This window comes from Schistocerca serialis, chromosome 1 (genome assembly GCF_023864345.2).
Source record: "Schistocerca serialis cubense isolate TAMUIC-IGC-003099 chromosome 1, iqSchSeri2.2, whole genome shotgun sequence".
In the NCBI taxonomy this organism is placed as follows: Eukaryota; Metazoa; Arthropoda; class Insecta; order Orthoptera; family Acrididae; genus Schistocerca; species Schistocerca serialis.
The window spans coordinates 1,273,862,004-1,273,880,941 of record NC_064638.1 but is presented as its reverse complement, the minus strand read 5'-3'; positions in this window follow the sequence as shown (position 1 = coordinate 1,273,880,941).

Below are 18,938 nucleotides of genomic sequence, written 5' to 3'. Positions count from 1 at the left end.
TTCATTTAATGAGTAGAAGGAGTTGTCATTCAGAAATTCTTTTAATTTATTTTTAAATGCTGGTTTGCTATCTGCCAAACTTTTAATGCTATTTGATTAATGATCAAAGATTTTTGTGACAGTATGATTCACTCCTTTCTGAGACAAAGACAGATTTAATCCAGAATAGTGAACACCATCTCTTCTTCTAATGTTATAGCTATACACTTTGCTATTATTTTTCAACTGGGGTTGGTCTGAGCTTCTTATTAAGCTCGATTTCATTCAATTTTGAATGATTGGACACTGATCTTAGCCTAAAAAACAGATAGTACCATGCGTTTCAGTGCCCCCCCTAAAAATTTTGTTATCATCCCCACTAATTTGCCCTCCCCTTTCCTACTGCAATGCAGGCCATACCTTGTGAAGTGTCATCTACAAATAATATTAACAAGAACCAAACCCATGGGTGACAAAGTAGCTGCCAGAAGCAGCTGGTCTAACTCCACATTAACCCTCCCGATTGAGGTTTTAAGTGGGGCAGATCATATTGCATGAAAGCAGAAACCAAGCCAACATTTGCGTGCTTCGTTGCAGCTACTATTTTTACCAGATAATATGCAGTATTGTAGCCCTGATTCCAATCAGTACTGTTTCCTGCTCTACCCACTGTCACAACATGATCTTGCTTTGTAAAACCCTTGCACGATGATCCTACATCGTCTGTCAGTTGGCTAAGACATGCACTAGGCTCGAAAAAACTTGTGATCTTGTATCTCTCACCTAATTTTTCCTACAAGAACTTGCCTATACCTCTTCCATGGCTACTAGCTAACAATGGAGCTTTCCTCCAACTTGCTTTTTTTTAACACTTGGTTTCATGGTGAAAGTCTGAGGAGTATTAACTATCCTTACTTCTACTTGTACCTCTTCCTTCGTTGCCTGATATAGCAAGATAAATCTGTTGTTTGTGTCAATGATGAAACTGTCAGATACTGTTCTCTTACTGTGGCCCCTGTTCCTTGTTTCCATTTGCCACCTGTCTTCACCCTTCTCCCTCCTTAAACTCATCAGTTCCCCAGTATCACTATCCAGTTCAGTCTCAAGGACTCTAATCTTCCCTTCTTTTTCAGCTGTCCCCTGAACATACTTTCCAGTACCACAGAAGAGACCCATTTATTTCCCCAGTTCCCTTCTCACTAAATTCCCTCCAATGTAACGTTCTGTCACAACAGCTGCATAGAAACCTGGAACTAACTTCTCTACAGCAGCTTAAACATTTCTCGCTCGTGGTTGTCTACAATAATTTTACAAAATTTATCTAGACAATGACAGTAATAATCTATTAACTACAGAGCATAAGAGGAACACAAACATATGTATATACTATTAATATAATAACATAATGCACTTAGAATAACGTTAAAACTGAAAACCTGTACAATATGGATTTTAAGCCTTTTGAAAAGAAATAAAAGTTAACCTTAAGACCTTTGACTCCCCAAGTTGGTATGGCATTACTAAGTATACAGAGGCGTCCTTAAATGTAGACACTCTTTGATAGGCAAAATTAATGAAACATAATAATGCAGCATTACAATTCTTGTATGAGGTGGAGGTTGTTTTATATGTTCAAAGAGGCTCCTGTTAGCAGCCAAACAAACTCGATGACACTCAACTGTTGACTGAAATACAGCTGTTAATATTGCTGGTGTGATAGCCACAAAAGATGCCTCGATGGTTTTTCATAGCTCGTTCAGTGCAGCTGGCTTCTGTTCATAAGTCAAGTTGTGTAGTGTCTGGAGACTGGTGGGTACTCAGCAGCTCCTTTCGACCTATCCATCATCCAGGTAGATTTCCATCCAAATGGGCTATGACATCTCTGTAATAGTGATGCGGAGCGCCATCTTGCTGTAGATAAAATCTTTATTTCCAAACACTTCTCGGATGGCAGGGAAAATCGATGTTTGCAGCATATGAAGAAACATCTCACCAGTTACAGTACCATCAAAGAAGAATGAGCAATCAAAACGAGCAATGACAGACTACACCACATTTTTAAACCCAGTAGATTAATATGTTTGTCCACATGAATGTAAGGATTTTCAGGAGCCCAGTACATGCAGTCATTCCGGTTTAGAGAACTGTTCAGTTTAAATTGCGTCTCGTTAGGACGCCCTGCAAACTGTTCATCATCTCGAAGCATGCCTTAAAAACTCTTGCAGTACACCATCCTTTGATACTTGTTCAAAATGTGCAGCGATCTTCAATGTAGACTCTTCACTTAGAAGCCTTCAGAATTCGTCGTATGGTTGGTTGGTTTACTCTACTTTCATGTGCACCCTTCTTCACAGATTTTTGAGGTGACTTTGTAAAATTTTACAACACAACAGTACTTGAAGCTGGATTTGTTGATGTTTTTGATTGGCCAGGCCCTTCCTTATGCACATACAGAATAGTACTGTTTGCTTGAAAGTCATCATGAATACCATAAACTGTTGTACATGTTGGTTGCCGTGTTTCGTACGCATTATGCTATTGCCCTTGTACATCTATCATGTTTTCACACTTCAAGGACAATTTAATATGACCTCGTGTTCCCCTAATGTCAATCTCACTTCATTCTTTGCTGTACGGTTATCCAATCGAAAAAGCATGCCAAAATCTGTTGAGAAAACAATGGACTATGCTACTGCACAAAATTACAACTATATAACTTTGTTCCAGAGACATTAACTATCAAGGAGTATCTACATTTTTCTAGACCCCTCTGTATGTGTAACGTGAACAACCTAAACACTTCACTTAATACTTACCCAAACGTCTAAAATTTGTATGAAAACCTATGTCTGAAGTACACAGAATCCAGCCCTTGGGATACGAATTTTGTTTGAAATACGTTGAAACAGGTGAAACTTCCAATGGATAAGATGAAATATGCTCTAATTAACTTCCTTAGGGTTATAATATAATGTAAGCGACAGCTATTACTGAATTAACTATCTGTTTTCATGAATATATTTAAGTGTCTGCGGTCTGCGGCAGGGCAGCCTACAAAGTCAGCTATTTTAACCTTCCTAAATGAAATTCTAACTGAACTACATAATAAGCAACATGTTTCTGGTATATTCATTGACCTTAGGAAAGTTTTTGATGTAAATGTGAGGGATGTGATTTAAATAGTGACAACTACTTATTCACAAACGATACAAAAGAGTTACATGTTTGCACCTGTCACTGTCCAGAATAGTCACCAGCGTTGTGTAGAACAAATTGCCAGCGATGTGTGAAGACGTAGTATACCATTACCGGAGCCTATCCTGTTGATGGTGCAAATGGAGTGGTCTACTGTTGTCGAATCTCTCGAACAGTTCTGAAGCGACTGCCACAAAGAGTTTCCTTCATCTTCGGAATCAAATCAAAGTCACAAGGACTTAAATCCGTGGAGTACGGTATATGGTACAGTACTTCCCAGTCCCATCGACCGAAAACAGCAGCTACAGCTTGTGCATTGTCGTGCAAAATGATGGATGGTTGTGCAGAATGTTTCGCCGCTTCTTTCACAAAGCTGGTCGCAGGTGATGCTCCAAAAACGAACAGTAATACGACTTAAGTCCTTGTGACTTTGATTTAATTCTGAAGATGAAGGAACCACTTCGTGGCATTCGCTTCACAAATGTTCCAGAGATTCGACAGGCAGTAGACCGCTTCATTCGCACCATCAACAGAACAGGCTGTGCTAGCGGTATACTACACCTTCCACATCGCTGGCAATGGGTTCTACACAACACTGGTGACCACTTTGAAGGACAGTAACAGGTGCAATCATGTAACTCTTTTGTATCAATTGTGAGTAAATAGTTGCCACTATTTAAGTTCCAATAATTGTATAATGACATTCAGCTGCAAAAGCTAAGGAATTTTGTAATAGATGGCCTATCAAACAGGTGGATTCACTCTTACCTGTATGTTCGTCAAGAGATCACTCAAATAAAATACAAAGATACGAAAATGCATAAAATTTCTAATTTTTATACTGATGCAAAAAAAATATCGCATATGGTGTTCTTCAAGGGCCAGGTTTTGGTCCTATTCTTCTCATTCTTCATGTTAATGATCTATGAGTAAAACTAACTAAAGGGACAATAGTATTTTGTGCATAAGACACAATGCGATGAAGACAGCCTGCAAAGAACAACTGCAGATGTAATATCAAATTTATATAACAAAAAGGTGCAGAACAAACAAGTTAATAATAAATTCTGAAGAAAAACAGTGACATTCAATTTCCACACTTTGCAGAAACTCCACCCAGTAACATAAATTTTTATTATCGATGGAAAAACTGTGTCATCTGTGAATGTGACAAAATAATTGAGTATACATATACAGGATAAGCTGAAATAGGAGACATACATGAATAAAGTAAATAAAAGTTAAATTCACTTACATTTGCTGTAAGAATCCTCTCACAAAAGACAAGCCTTGCATCAGTGGACACAGAATGAGATTTTCACTCTGCAGCAGAGTGTGTGTTGATATGAAAGTTTCTGGCAGATTAAAACTGTGTGCCAGACTGAGACTCGAACTCGGGACCTTTGCCATTCGTGGGCAAGTGCTCTACCAACTGAACTACCCTAGCACGACTCATGCGCCGTCCTCACAGCTTTACTTCTACCAGTACCTCGTCTCCTATCTTCCAAATTTTACAGAAGCTCTCCTGCGAACCTTGCAGAACAAGCACTCCTGAAAGAAAGGATATTGTGGAGACATGGCCTAGCCACAGCCTAGTGCATGTTCCATTTTAGCGGGTTTTAACTGGTTCTTTTACTTTTTATTATTCTGATGATGGAAGCTTGACTTCCGAAATGCGTCAATCTTAGTGTTTTACACTATAAACAAGTGGTTGAGCCGATATATTTTTTAACATTAAGGCATGGTCATTTGTTACATAATTATACAGTTGGTTACACAAATTATACAAAAGTAGATACATAATTCAACAGATGGTTATACAAATGATTATACAAAAGGTTAACATGTATAGATACTATTACATAAATATTGAATATCTTGTACTCATCCATAATCAGTTACACCAGTTGCACACCAGGGCCCTTACTTTTTCTTGTGTATATCAATGACCTTTCATCAGTAACATTACCAGATGCCAAGTTTGTTTTGTTTGCTGATGATACAAACATTGCAATAAATAGCAAATCAAGTGTAGTCTTAGAAAGATCAGCCAATAAAATATTTGTAGACATTAATCACTGGTTCCTAGCCAATTCTTTGTCACTAAACTTTGAAAAAACACACTACATGCAGTTCAGAACTTGTAAGGGGTGTCCCAAGAGTATATGTCTAACATATGATGACAAGAAGATAGAAGAAGTGGACGGTGTTAAATTCTTGGGATTACAGCTTGATAATAAATTCAACTGGGAGGAGCACACCACAGAACTGCTGAAGCGTCTTAACAAATCTCTGTTTGCAATGCGAATTTTGTCAGACATAGGGGATATAAAAATGAAAAAGCTGGCATACTATGCTTACTTTCATTCCATAATGTCATATGGGATTATTTTCTGGGGTAGTTCATCAAGCCAAGCTAAAGTTTTCCGGGCACAAAAACGTGCAGTAAGAATTATATGTGGTGTGAACTCAAGAACATCCTGCAGAAGCCTGTTTAGGGAACTAGGGATACTAACTACAGCTTCCCAATATATTTATTCCTTAATGAAATTTGTCATTAAAAATATATCACTTTTTCAAACCAATAGCTCAATTCATGGAATCAATACTAGAAATAAGAATAATCTTCACAAGGATTTAAAGTCACTTAGTCTTGTACAAAAAGGTGTGCATTATTCAGGAACACACATTTTCAATAACTTGCCAGCAGCCATAAAAAGCTTAACAACCAATGAAATTCAGTTTAAGAGAAGCCTAAAGGATTTATTGGTGGCCAACTCCTTCTACTCCATTGATGAATTTCTGAGGAAAACCAACTGATTTGTATATAAGTACAACATATCTTCTGCACAATTTCAGTGCAGTAATGTGTTCACTGAAAATTTGTGTGTGTGTGTGTGTGTGTGTGTGTGTGTGTGTGTGTGTGTGTGTGTGTGTGTGTGTGTGTGTGTGTAAGTATAATCTAACTTCTGCACCATTTCAGTGCAGTAATGTGTTCATTGTAAATAAGTATTACAGTAGTTGTATTACATGTTTCTTACCTTATAAATAAATAAAAAACTTTTTTATTTTAAATTCAGTGCAATAGTATTTGTAAAATGACTCTTAGTGTTCATTAAAAAATGACGATCATTCCACTTGGGACCTGTGGAATGGTACATTAGCTTATTTGTTTTAGTTTAAATATTTGTCATGTATTGTTGTTTTTCTGACATGTTCCACATCCTGGAGGACCTCCTCACTACGGATCAATTGGAATGAAAGTAAATCTAATCTAATCTAATCTAAACAGACAAGACAAGACAAGACAGACAGACAAGAGCATCATATTTTTCATTATATAAAAGAGTATCATATTTTTCATTGTATAAAAGAGCATTAAATTTTGTTATTATGTATGAATTCACTTGTACTATAGAATTCTTTCTCTTTCAGCCATGTCTCTACCACTATTTTAAATTTATTTTCATGCAGCTCCCTTGTACCATGTGATATAATGTTAAAAAGATTTTGGCAGCATGTACAAGTTTATTTTGCACTTTACTCAAATGCGTCCAAGGAATGTCTAATAAGTTCCTGTTTCTGGGTTCATATGAGTGCACATCTGGCCTACTTTCATACATGTGGGCATTCTGTTTCGCTAGCATAAGCGCTTTGAGTATGTATAGACTGGGGACTGTAAGTATTCTGTGCTCAATAAAGTACTGCCTGCAAGAAGTAAACTTGCTCAAGCCAAAAATACATCTAATGGCTCTCTTCTGCTAGAGGAAGACATCTTTTGCCCCAGCAGAGTTTCCGAAAGATGTATTCCATAATGCAAATGTGTATAGAAAAAGGCATAGTATGCCATAAGCATACACTCCTTAGTGACACAATCCTTCATTTTCCTAAGGAGATAAAAAAACACTTGCCAACTTACTGCAGAGCTCTTCTATGTGGGTATTCCAGCATAATTTAGTATCTAGATATATGAATAACAATTTTACTGAATGCTGCGTTCATTTGGCCTATTATTAATATCTCCAAGCCCCGCAGGGGGCTCCCGTCTTGGGAGTATGTGGGTGGCAACCACACAGGTCCTTAGCTAAGCCTGGCATTACTTCCACTTACTTGTGTCAGGCTTCTCCTGTTTCCTTTCCTATCCGGCCCCCCTCGGCCAACTCTTGGTTTCTTCGACCCCAACGGTATTAGGTTTCCGAGGCCCAAGGGTGTCTTTCACTTTCCTCTCTAGTATCTATTATCTACCCTTCGACCCAACGGCGAAGCGAGTGGAAGAAGAGTCTTATATCCCAGGTTCTCAAAGATCGTGGAGGCGGAAGAGGTCATGCCAGACGAACTGGCTGTAAAGGCGCCGCTCAGCCATCATTGAGCTCGCGGCAGTTCGTTGCAGTTCTGGTACCTGAAGTCACATGTCACATACATATGTGCCGTGATGAATTGTTCCAGAACTATAGTGTGTGGGTCACTTCCTCGCAAGCTGTAATCCACCTTAAAGAAATTCACGCAAATGGCAATTTCTCCTGTCATTTTCTCTAAAGACCAATGGCGATGGGATAAGGACGATGGTAGCAGGCTCCGAGTGAGGCTGGAAGCTACTAGTCTGGACCTGCACACTGGCGGCAGGTGTGTGATGGTCGCCTTCCTGAGAACCCGTGTGACTACTCGGGAATCCGGTCCTGCATCTGCGACTGGGCAGGCCTATTTAGGATGACCGCTGCCCACCCTGAATGGGGAAGGCCGTAGAAAATGTGGGCTAAACATCGGAAGTCACACTTGAACCGGGCTGGGAATCCGCACCCAGTAGGTCACTCCTTATACTGCGGACGTAAACAAAAGAAGAATGAAATGATTATGACAATAGGGACATGGAATGTCAGGACCCTCCTGGACGTGAACAATTACAGACCAGAGAGAAGAACCGCTCTTATCACTCAAGAACTAGCCCGTCTAGATATAGACATAGCTGAGACAAGACTCACAGGTGAGGGACACATTAGTGAGGTACGTTCAGGGTACACCATCTTCTGGAAGGGAAAGGATGCAGAAGAACCACGCATCCATGGTGCAGGATTTGCCGTAAAAACGAAAATAGTGAAAGATCTTCGACTTACACCTGTCTCAATTAATGAAAGACTGATGACTCTTAGAGTACCCATTGGTTCAGACAGATTCATCACCTTCGTCTCTGCATATGCTCCTACTTTAAACAGTGATGACGACACAAAGAATCAGTTCTACCACCAACTGAACAGTACTCTCTCTAAAATACCCATTCAAGATAAATTAATTTTACTTGGTGATTTCAATGCCAGAGTGGGAAGGGACAACCGTTTTTGGAAAGATGTCATGGGTAAACAAGGGGTGGGAAACTGCAATGCAAATGGGTTGCTACTTCTTGGTCTATGTGCTGAGCACGAGCTTTTCATCTCCAACACCCAATTCCGTTTGCGTAACCGCTATAAGACCACATGGATGCACCCACGCTCCAAACATTGGCATCTTATAGACTACGTTATTACGCGACAGCGTGACAAGAAAGACATTCTCATCACAAAAGCAGCACTAAACATCGATGAGTGCTGTACGGACCATAGACTTTTAGTCAGCCGTTTGAGAGTACCAAAGTATCGCAAGCCGCGATCCCACTTTTCAAACCCACCACGCAGAAAATTCAACATAAGCAACCTGAACAACAAAAACGTTCGCTCACACTTCCAAGACATAATGTCTGAACAACTTAACAAAGCTCCAGCAACCACAGATGATGTCGAACAAGAATGGACCACATTAAAGAACATCATCAAAGAAACTGCTGAGAATGTTGTTGGTTGTAGTGCACGGAAAAGAAGTGACTGGTTTGATGACAACCACGGAGAAATCCAAGCCATCATCAATGCAAAGCGGGATGCTTACCTATCCCTTGCTCAAGATCCATCCTGCGCAGAAAAGAATGCACACTTTCAAGAACTCAAGCAGAAATGTCAAAGTGAAATACGAGTAATCAAGAACAAATGGTGGCAACAGAAAGCCACAGAACTCCAAAATCTTTCTGATGCAAGGAACCTGCGTGGCTTTTACGCTGGTATTAAAGAGCTGTATGGACCTATCCGCTCCTCATCAGGAGCACTGAAAGCTGCTGACAACTCCACCATTCTTACTGAAAGTCAGGACATCTTAAATCGTTGGAAAGAGCACTTCAGCTCACTGTTAAACAGCCCTTCTACTGCCGCTGGAGATTTTCTCAAAAATGTCCCACAGCACCCTCCAAAACCCTGGCTGGCTGATCCTCCAACTTTTCAAGAATTTTGCAAGGCACTCAAGAGTGTGAAACCTGGGAAGGCTCCTGGACCTGACAGCATCCCGATGGAGCTTATTGAGGGTGGCGGCTTGCCTCTAAAAACTAGACTCTTGTCACTTATTATATTAATGTGGGAAACCCGCAAGGTACCAGCTGACTTGAAGAACTCCACAATTGTCACCATCTTCAAAAAGGGCGACAGAAGCGTCTGTGGTAACTACCGGGGAATATCTCTACTCACTGTCACTGGATAAATTTTTGCAAGAATCCTTTCAAATCGCCTCCAGACACACCTTCAAGAGGGACAATTGACATGATCTTCTGTGCACGACAACTACAGGAGAAGTGCAGAGAACAGCAAAAGCCTTTACTACTTGTTTTCTACGATCTAGAAAAGGCCTTTGATACAGTTCCCAGAGAAGCCATGTGGATGGTCTTAAAACGCTTCGGCTGCCCTGAACATTTTGTTGACCTGATTGAAGCTCTCCACGTTGATATGACTGGACAGGTCCTCTGCCAGAATGAAATGACTGGTGAATTCCCAATAACAAGTGGGCTTAAACAAGGATGCGTTCTTGCACCTACATTATTTGCATTGTATCTGGCAGCTATGCTTTACGAGACAACAGTAAACAATGCAGGAATAGAACTAAAGTACAGGTTCGATGGAGGATTATTCAACCAGTCCAGACTCCATTCAAAAAGGTTCACCAGTACCACTCGTGTGACAGAGCTGCAGTATGCTGATGACAATGCCTCTCCAGCTCATTCACCTGCAGAGTTGCAGCTGTCAGTTGATTCCTTCAGCAGGGCGTACGAACGATTTGGTCTCTCCATCAATATTCCAAAGACAAAGGTGATGGCGCAGCCAACTCCTGGCTCCTCCGTTCCTGAATTCAGCATATCCGTCAATGATACACTCTTGGAACAAGTAGACCATTTCCTCTACCTGGGAAGCATACTGTCATCCAACTGCTCATCTGGAAAAGATGTGGAAAATAGATTACGTGCTGCACATGTAGCATTTGGTCGTCTTACAAAGCGTGTCTTCCTGAATAAAGACCTAACACTGTACACCAAACTGATGGTGTACAAAGCTGTAGTCATTTCCACCCTGCTATATGGTTGCGAAACCTGGACGTTATATCGCTGCGATCTGAAGAAACTAGAACGCTTCAACCAACAGAAGCTAAGATATATCATGAACCTGAAATGGGATGACTTCATATCCAACACGGCTGTTCTAGAGAAAGCAAAAATGCATAGCATGGAAGCTCTTATCATTGGGCATCAACTCAGATGGGTCGGACATGTCCAGCGGATGAAAAATGACAGACTTCCACGCCAAATGCTGTACAGCGAAGTGAGCACAGGTAAAAGGCCACGAGGTGCCCCTCTCAAACGTTATAAGGATCAGTACAAGAAAAATCTGAAAAACTTGAACATCGATCCGAGTAACTGGTCCACAATAGCAGAAGACCGAAGTCGCTGGCGCTCAGTTACCTCAAATGCTCTTCAAAACTTTGAGCTGGAACGTCGAAGAATGGAGAATGACAAACGCCAGAGACGTAAACTCCTCCAGGCTCAGCCACGTCCTCCACCTTCCATCATCTGTAATGTCTGTGGCCACCTGTTCCACGCTAGGATTGGATTGCTAAGCCATCAACGACACTTCCACGCCTGAACCGTGACAAAGGAAATCTCAGGAGAGAAATGAAAACTCGGATACGAGTATCAGCCGACGATGACGAATATCTCCAAGCGAAAAGAAGATGTGTTCAGTTTTGTTTTTAGTTAATGACAGTCTATTTTCTTGGAACCACTAAGCTGCTTTTTCCATCTTTGAGTTGTTCAGTTGATTGACTACATTCATGTCACTACATGATGTGATAAAAGTTGTGTCGTTGGCATATATTACAGATTTATATGGTAATACAGATTTGTATGGTAATAAGCTGGGCAGGTCATTTACATACACAATAAATAAGAAAGGTCCCAGTGCAAATCCTTGTGAAATTCTATATTTCACTTTGAGGAGGTGAGATTTGTTATTATAGTTTAAAACTAGCATTTGGTTTTTTTGTCAAATATGTTTTCAGCAATAATAGTTCCACATCAGTTATTCCATATTTTTCAAGTTTTTAAATTAAAATACTGTGTGGTGACAGTGTCAAATGCCTTGGTTAAATCTTCTAAAGTGTCATAGATATGTTCTCTATTTTCAGAACCATGTGATATTGATAATAAAACTTCCTGAACTGCCTTTGTTGTTGATAGCCTACTTCGGAATCTATATTGGGACCTATTTAGGAGGTTGTAAGACGCCAAAAAAATCATCTAATTGGTCTTTCAATAATGTTTCAGTAATTTCGGATAATAAAGGTACTACTTCAATGAGTCTGTAATTTCTGTCTCCTTTTATGAATATGGACAAGACAATTGTCAGTTTAAGACAGGTTGGAAATTTTCCTTCTGTAAAAATCCTATTGGTTAGGTAAGAAGGTGGATTGCATATGATAAAATTAGATAAACCATAGATGTCCTCAGTTCTGGAGTTGCTCAATGATTTGACTACATTCAGTATATCCTTAGGATAAATGTTTATCCATCCAAATATTGGCAGGTCTACTGGCAATTTTGTTTCTCACAAACTGGGATGTCTATGGGCATTTTCCTCTCAATCTCTTTCATTTGTTATAGTCCAATTCCCATAATTTATGAAACTACTATTTATTTCATCTGCACTCAGAGGGACAGGTAAATTTTCTGCAATTAAACCTGTTTCTGCTTTAACTACTTTCCATGCCGCTTTGCATTTGTTACTGGCCTGAGAAATATTGTTGTCATTTGCTTTTTTCTTTGCAGAAATGATAAATTTTCTGTAAAGCTTTCTTAATTTGCCATATGTATGTCTGTATTCATTATTTTTGCAAGAATTGTCATAGTAAATTCCTAACAGAATTCTTAAGTTGTTTAAGTAAGGTTTATAGCAGTCAGTTACATTACTTTTCTGTTTTCTCCTTGCATTTAGTCTATTGTGTTTAATGATGAGGGGGCAATTTCATTAAAGGTAGTGGTAATGGTATAATCAAAAGCATCACTTAAAGGTTCATTCTCCTTGACAGTAATACACCAATCAATGGTCAAAAGTCTTTGTGAGAGGTTTGTTACATTTCCTGGGTTTATCTGCCTCACTGTCCAGGGTTTTATTGGTTGAGCATGATTTCTTTTGAAGGCCTTTAATTTCAGGAAAATTCCATCATGGTCAGAGAGCACTGGTTTAACAACATTTAAGACCACATCGTCTTTGCCAATGTTTGATATGACATTATCTAGACAGGCATTCTGCCTGATAGGCTTATAGTTAGGGCAATTGTAACTGTATGATTTGAGGATATGTAGCAGTAATCTGCTTTTAGAATTTTGCACCACCACATCTATATTAATGTTACCAAATATTGACGTTTTGTGACTCTTATATCTAAGTAAGTAGATTAAGAGATTATCTACATGTTGGACAATAACTTTGGCACCAGTTTAGGGGACACAGTACATAGATACTACAACAATCTTGCTTTTGGTGAAGTGAATCCCGGCAATTTCAATTTCTCCTTCATGCACTAAATCCTTAAGATCTGTAATCTTAACTGTATGTTTGAGGTCACTTTTCATTAGTAATGACATTCCTCCATTTTCTATAACTGATCTAAAATAGGCAGTCAACAATTTATAACCAGCAGGAATGTACATCTTGGATTCGTGTCCTTTAAGCCAGTGCTCATTTAGGCACAGAATATCACAGTGCAAGTCTTTTAAAACTAGTTCATTTTCATGCAGTTTGTTTCTCACTGGCTGTATGCTTATATGAAAGAAGGGCAGATGGTCACAGTCTTCTTTTGATTGTAGCACTGGTTTCTCATAATCCAACTTCGTAGTTAATGGTGGTAGTTGAAGGTTAATAGGCCTAGACCAAGATTTGTAAGAACAAGTATTGGTCATCACTGCAAGTTTCCCTGCTGGGGAGATTCATGTTCAAGACTGTGGATTGTTTTCTGCAATTTTAACCTATCACTTTTAACCTTTTCAATAGCCTGGCATAAAGCTAATTTACTAGAATATTAAAATGCTGTCCATGTTTTGTGTAACAGTCTCTTTTAAAAGTGCTTGTATTTATTACTGTCACGTTATCAAAATGATCACAGATTTGGTTGTATCTAATATTAGTTTTTGATTCTTCTTTGTTTACACATGACGCTTCAGTCAAGTCACGTCGATGTGGTTTGTTCACTATGATGCTATTGTATGTGTGAGTCTAGCTCGGCTGCCAGCCTCTGTGGCCGAGCGGTTCCAGGCTCTCCAGTCCGGAACCGCGCAGCTGCTACAGCCACAGGTTCGAATCGTGCATCGGACATGGATGTGTATGATGTCCTTAGGTTAGTTAGGCTTAAGTCTAGGGCACTGATGACCTCAGATGTTACATCCCATAGTGTTTGGAGCTATTTGAACCATTTTGAGTCTAGCTAGTGTTTTCTTGATGACAGAGGTTGCATCTGGTGCTTGATTTTTTCTAACATCGTTTGATCCGCAAATTACAACAAAAAAATCTTTAGTAGGTAATTCACAGAAGTCAGTTTTACCCACAACACTACTCAGAGAGGCTCCAAGTTTTGTAAAACCCTCCACTTCAAATTGGTCGAGTCATTCAACGCTGAACTTAATAAAGTGGACATACCACGACCATGGCTGTCTGAAAGAATCCTTATTTTGTGTTTGCTTACAGACTTAGACACACTACTATTTAAATTCAAAGAATTGTATTCTTCCTTTTCGTTTGTTGTAGTTGTTTCCATTGTCATTTGACACTTCTGATTCGTTGTTTTCAGGTTTAGTTAACGTATCAAATCTATTTTTTAAAGGGGGAAAGTTGTTTTCATAGTCTTTCATCTTCTTTGTGGATGTTCTTTTCCTCGAAACATATTCCCAAGGCATAACATCGTTGCATGTTTGAACAGCTGTTTCACTATTAATAGTACGTTTTTTATGCCTGACATCACAATCAGCAGCACAAACCTGTTCCTTTAGTTTCGCGTTCTCTAACTGGAGAGCTTTGATATCCTCTTGTAACACTGAAATAACTTTCACAGCGTTCAGTTCTCCCAGGGCATCTCGATGTGAAGCAAGTCTACAGGCATTTTCATCCACCATGTTATTCGGACATGCCTGTTTACCGTTTGTATCTGCACAACTACGACACTTCCACTCAGTATTTTCGTCTGGATTATTATTTTCCGACACTTCAGCAGAGGCTAAAATGACACCATTTGTCGCAAGAATCGCACAGAATTCCGTTACAGTTAACACACTTTATATCAAGTAAAATACGACTTTTTCGTCGAACTGAAACAGACACTACCTTTCTACCAGGCGCCATCTGGAATCATTCAAAAGTCAATCAGCTTAGAAACCAACAGGGAGGCGTTTCAAAATCATATGGAAATGTGTATGACATGCCTATAGTACTTTTTCTCTATTACAGCTCGACAATTTGTTTATTTAATGGCGTCACGTGTGGAAGTAATAATAAATCGTTCTCCAGAAATTGACTTAAAAGTATCAGTTAGCTGTTTATATTGTAGCGAAATTGTTCGTAAAGGTGTCAGACTTTGTTCTGTGAGACAAATTTGGTGTCATACGAAATGTATTGCAGAAGTAAATTTGGAAAACTCGGACTGTAATTGCGGCGTAGTGACTTGTAACGGACGCCGAGCCGCAACAGAAATGGTATATTCTGGTGTTGAAGATTGTGTAGCGAGTGCATTGCAGCGTGATCTTGAACTTAGCAAAAAATACGCACCAGTGCTTCTCAACATGCTTAAGTATATCTCAAGCAGTTCTCATTGTAACGGCATACTAACAGAAACTAGCCGTGACTTTGAAATACCTAAAAAGTTCCGCTCCAAATCTGGTGAAACAGTGTACAAAGTACCGTTGCAGAATCGTTTTGATGCCTTGTATCCAGGCACAAACACGATAGGCCGCGAAACGTGTGAACTAAACAAACATTCACAAGAAAAGTGCATAAACACAAGTTCTGAGTGCAATGAAACACAAGACTGTTACACAACTGTACAGACTGATGTAAACACAGTAGGCCTAGCGGAAGAAACGTGTGAAGTGAACAAATTCAAAATTGATAAATGCATTATCGGAAGAACGAAGACGAAAAAGTGTTATAAACGTACAAAAGTAACAGTTTACTCTGATAACCATGGACGAAATCTTGCAGAAATATTGCGTGCTGAACACAATATGATAGCGTGTGGATATGTTAAACCAGGGGCTCCTATACAGGAAGTAGCTAAAAACATTGAGCAAGACAGATTACAAAACAAAAATCGGCGCATTGTACTGATTGCGGGCGCAAACGATGTGTATAGGAATGAACTGGCAACTGCAGTCCGCAACCTAAAGAAAACTCTTCATGCTACCGAAAAGGACACAGTGATAGTAACAGGAATACCTCATAGGCATGATCTCATACCTAATTCTTGCGTAAATTTAGAAATTAAAAAAGCAAACAGGCAATTCCAGAAAATCTGTAAAGCCTACTCAAATGCCTATTTTCTCAGTGTGAATTTTCTTCAGAGATGCAGCTACACAAATCATGGAATGCACCTAAACAGAAGAGGCAAAAGACTGCTCAGTGAAAAAAATCAGTGAAACTTTAGACAAACTCAACATGCAAGACGACTTTTTAACTGAAACTGTTATGCCACTGGACTTTCATGCAGAAAGCAATGATGACCAAAACACACATTCAAAGGAGGTTACAGCAGAATGAGCCGCCATCCCAGGCTATCCCAATAGCAAAAACGATGAAAACTCAACACTAGTAGAAGTAAGAGTAACATCAACAAAAATAGAGGGAGAAACACCAGCACAACTGCCACCAGTGTCACTAAAAGCAGCAGTACCAGAAACAGCAGACACAGCACCGTCAGCAGCAGCACAATCAACAGAAGCAGTACAGACAACAGGAGCAGCAGCAGTTCCAACATCAGCAGTGGCAGAAAAGTACACAACCTCACATGGAGCAACAAGCAGACGGAAGAGAGTGCCTCCCTCCCATCTGCAAGATTTTTTAGTCACAAGCATGATGAAAAAGAAACCTCCAAGATAAGTAACATTAAATCTCTAACAGTGCTTCACCAAAACATTCAGAGTATAAAAAGCAAAGTGCAACAGCTAGAAGTTGAGTTACAATCCTTAGACAGTCCAGTTATCTGCATCACAGAGCGCTGGTGCAAAGTCAATGAAATTCAATACATAAATTTGCCCTCGTATGTACTAGCTTGTTCTTATTGCAGAAACTCAATGAAAGGTGGAGGATCATGTATTTTTGTTAAGAGTGGTATTTCATTTAAAGTCAGGAATTATATTATCCTACTAAGTGTAGACAAGGATTTTGAAGTGTCAGCAGTAGAGATACCAGCTGTAGATATGCCCAAAAAACTAATTGTACTATGTGTATACCGTTCTCCCAGTGGTGATTTAGAAACATTCTTTTCAAAACTTATGCAAAGCCTAGAACAAGTGTCATCCCTGAAAAGTAATATACTCTTGTGTGGTGACTTAAACATTAACACAGCTAAGGCAGATGAAACCAGTAACACTTTTCTGAATATTCTGAATAGTTTTGGCATGTCCTCTTTAGTTAATTGTGCAACAAGAATAACCAAACACTCAACATCTACCATTGACCATGTAGCTACAGATATAGGTGGGGAAAACTGTGTCATAACTGTCAAAAATCTTGGACTGTCAGATCATTTATGCCAAATCATACAAGTAAAAGCTTCTGTAGAAAAACCAGTAAACCTCCACATGTTTAAAAGAGTCTACTCAGACGCAGCAATACAAAAATTTTCCTTACAATTAAGACATGAAAGATGGGAAGAAGTATATTCAGAAAATAATGTGAATCAGAAATTCTCCAAATTCATGTCGGAGTTTAAGATAATATTCGAAGAAGCCTTCCCCAAAGCACTAAGTTCTACTGGAACATCCACCAAAAATAAGTGGATTACCACAGGAATTAGAAAATCTGCCCAAACTTTTAAATACCTAAACTCTATAAAAAACAACAACAGTGATCCAGATTTTCTTCATTACTACAGAAACTACAAAAAAATCTATAGGAAGGTGCTCAATGTTGCAAAAAAAAAGGCCAATGATAGACTAATAAATCTAGCTAAAAATAAAAGTAAAGCTACATGGACTATAGTGAAACAAGAGACAGGAACAGCAACACAAAGGCAAATAAACACCCAAATCAGGAACAAAGAAAACCTAACAAGTACCCCAAAAGAACTAGCAAACTTTGTTAATTCTTACTTTAGTAGTATAGCTACAAAGTTACAGGAAAATTTTTCAAAATCTCATAATCCACGAACACGGGAATATACATCAAATTCAATGGTATTGCTACCCACTACTGAGGAAGAAGTATGTAATGTGGTAAGGAAATTAAAGAGCAAAAATTCAGCAGGTTTAGATGAAATTCCAATGTCTGTGCTGAAAAAATGCATAAATAGTATCAAAGCCCCCCTAACCAATATCATAAATGAATCTTTCAAAGCCGGTTGTTTCCCTGATTATCTGAAACATGCAAAAATTTTACCTCTACACAAAAAAGATGATGTAGAAAACATTGAGAACTACAGGCCAATTGCCCTACTGTCATCATTTTCCAAAATAATAGAGTCCATAATGAAGAACAGACTTATGAGCTATCTAAACAAATACAACCTTCTTTCAAATGACCAATTTGGTTTCAGACCAGGCAGAGATACAGAAATGGCAATAGCACATTTCACTAAAGTGGTTCTAGAAGCACTGGATGAAGGCAACTATGTATCTGGCATATTCCTTGACCTGTCAAAGGCCTTTGATACAGTTGACCACCAGAATCTATTACTTAAGTTAGAAGCACTAGACGTAAGAGGGGTAATCAACAAATGGTTCCATTCATACCTTAAAAATAGAGTACAGTGGGTAGAGATCTCGCATGTCTCCAGTAGATCAAAGTTCATAGAAAAACACCTGTCAGATCCACAGCATATTAATATTGGGGTCCCTCAGGGAAGTGTGCTGGGTCCGGTGTTGTTCTTGATTTATATAAATGACTTTCCACAATATATCCGACATGGAGAGAAGATATTGTTTGCCGATGACAGCAATATTATAATCACCAGTGAGACATCAGCACAAATGTTGGAAAATTGTAATGAATCACTGAAAGATGTCTACAAATGGTCTACAGAGAATAAAGTGACCTTAAATATTAAGAAAACAAATAGCATACGCTTTAGAATAAACAGAAAAAACAGTCCCCTAAAGTTAAAGCTACATAACACCTCTGTAGACGAAGTGCCCACCACAAAATTCCTAGGGTTGCATATTGACA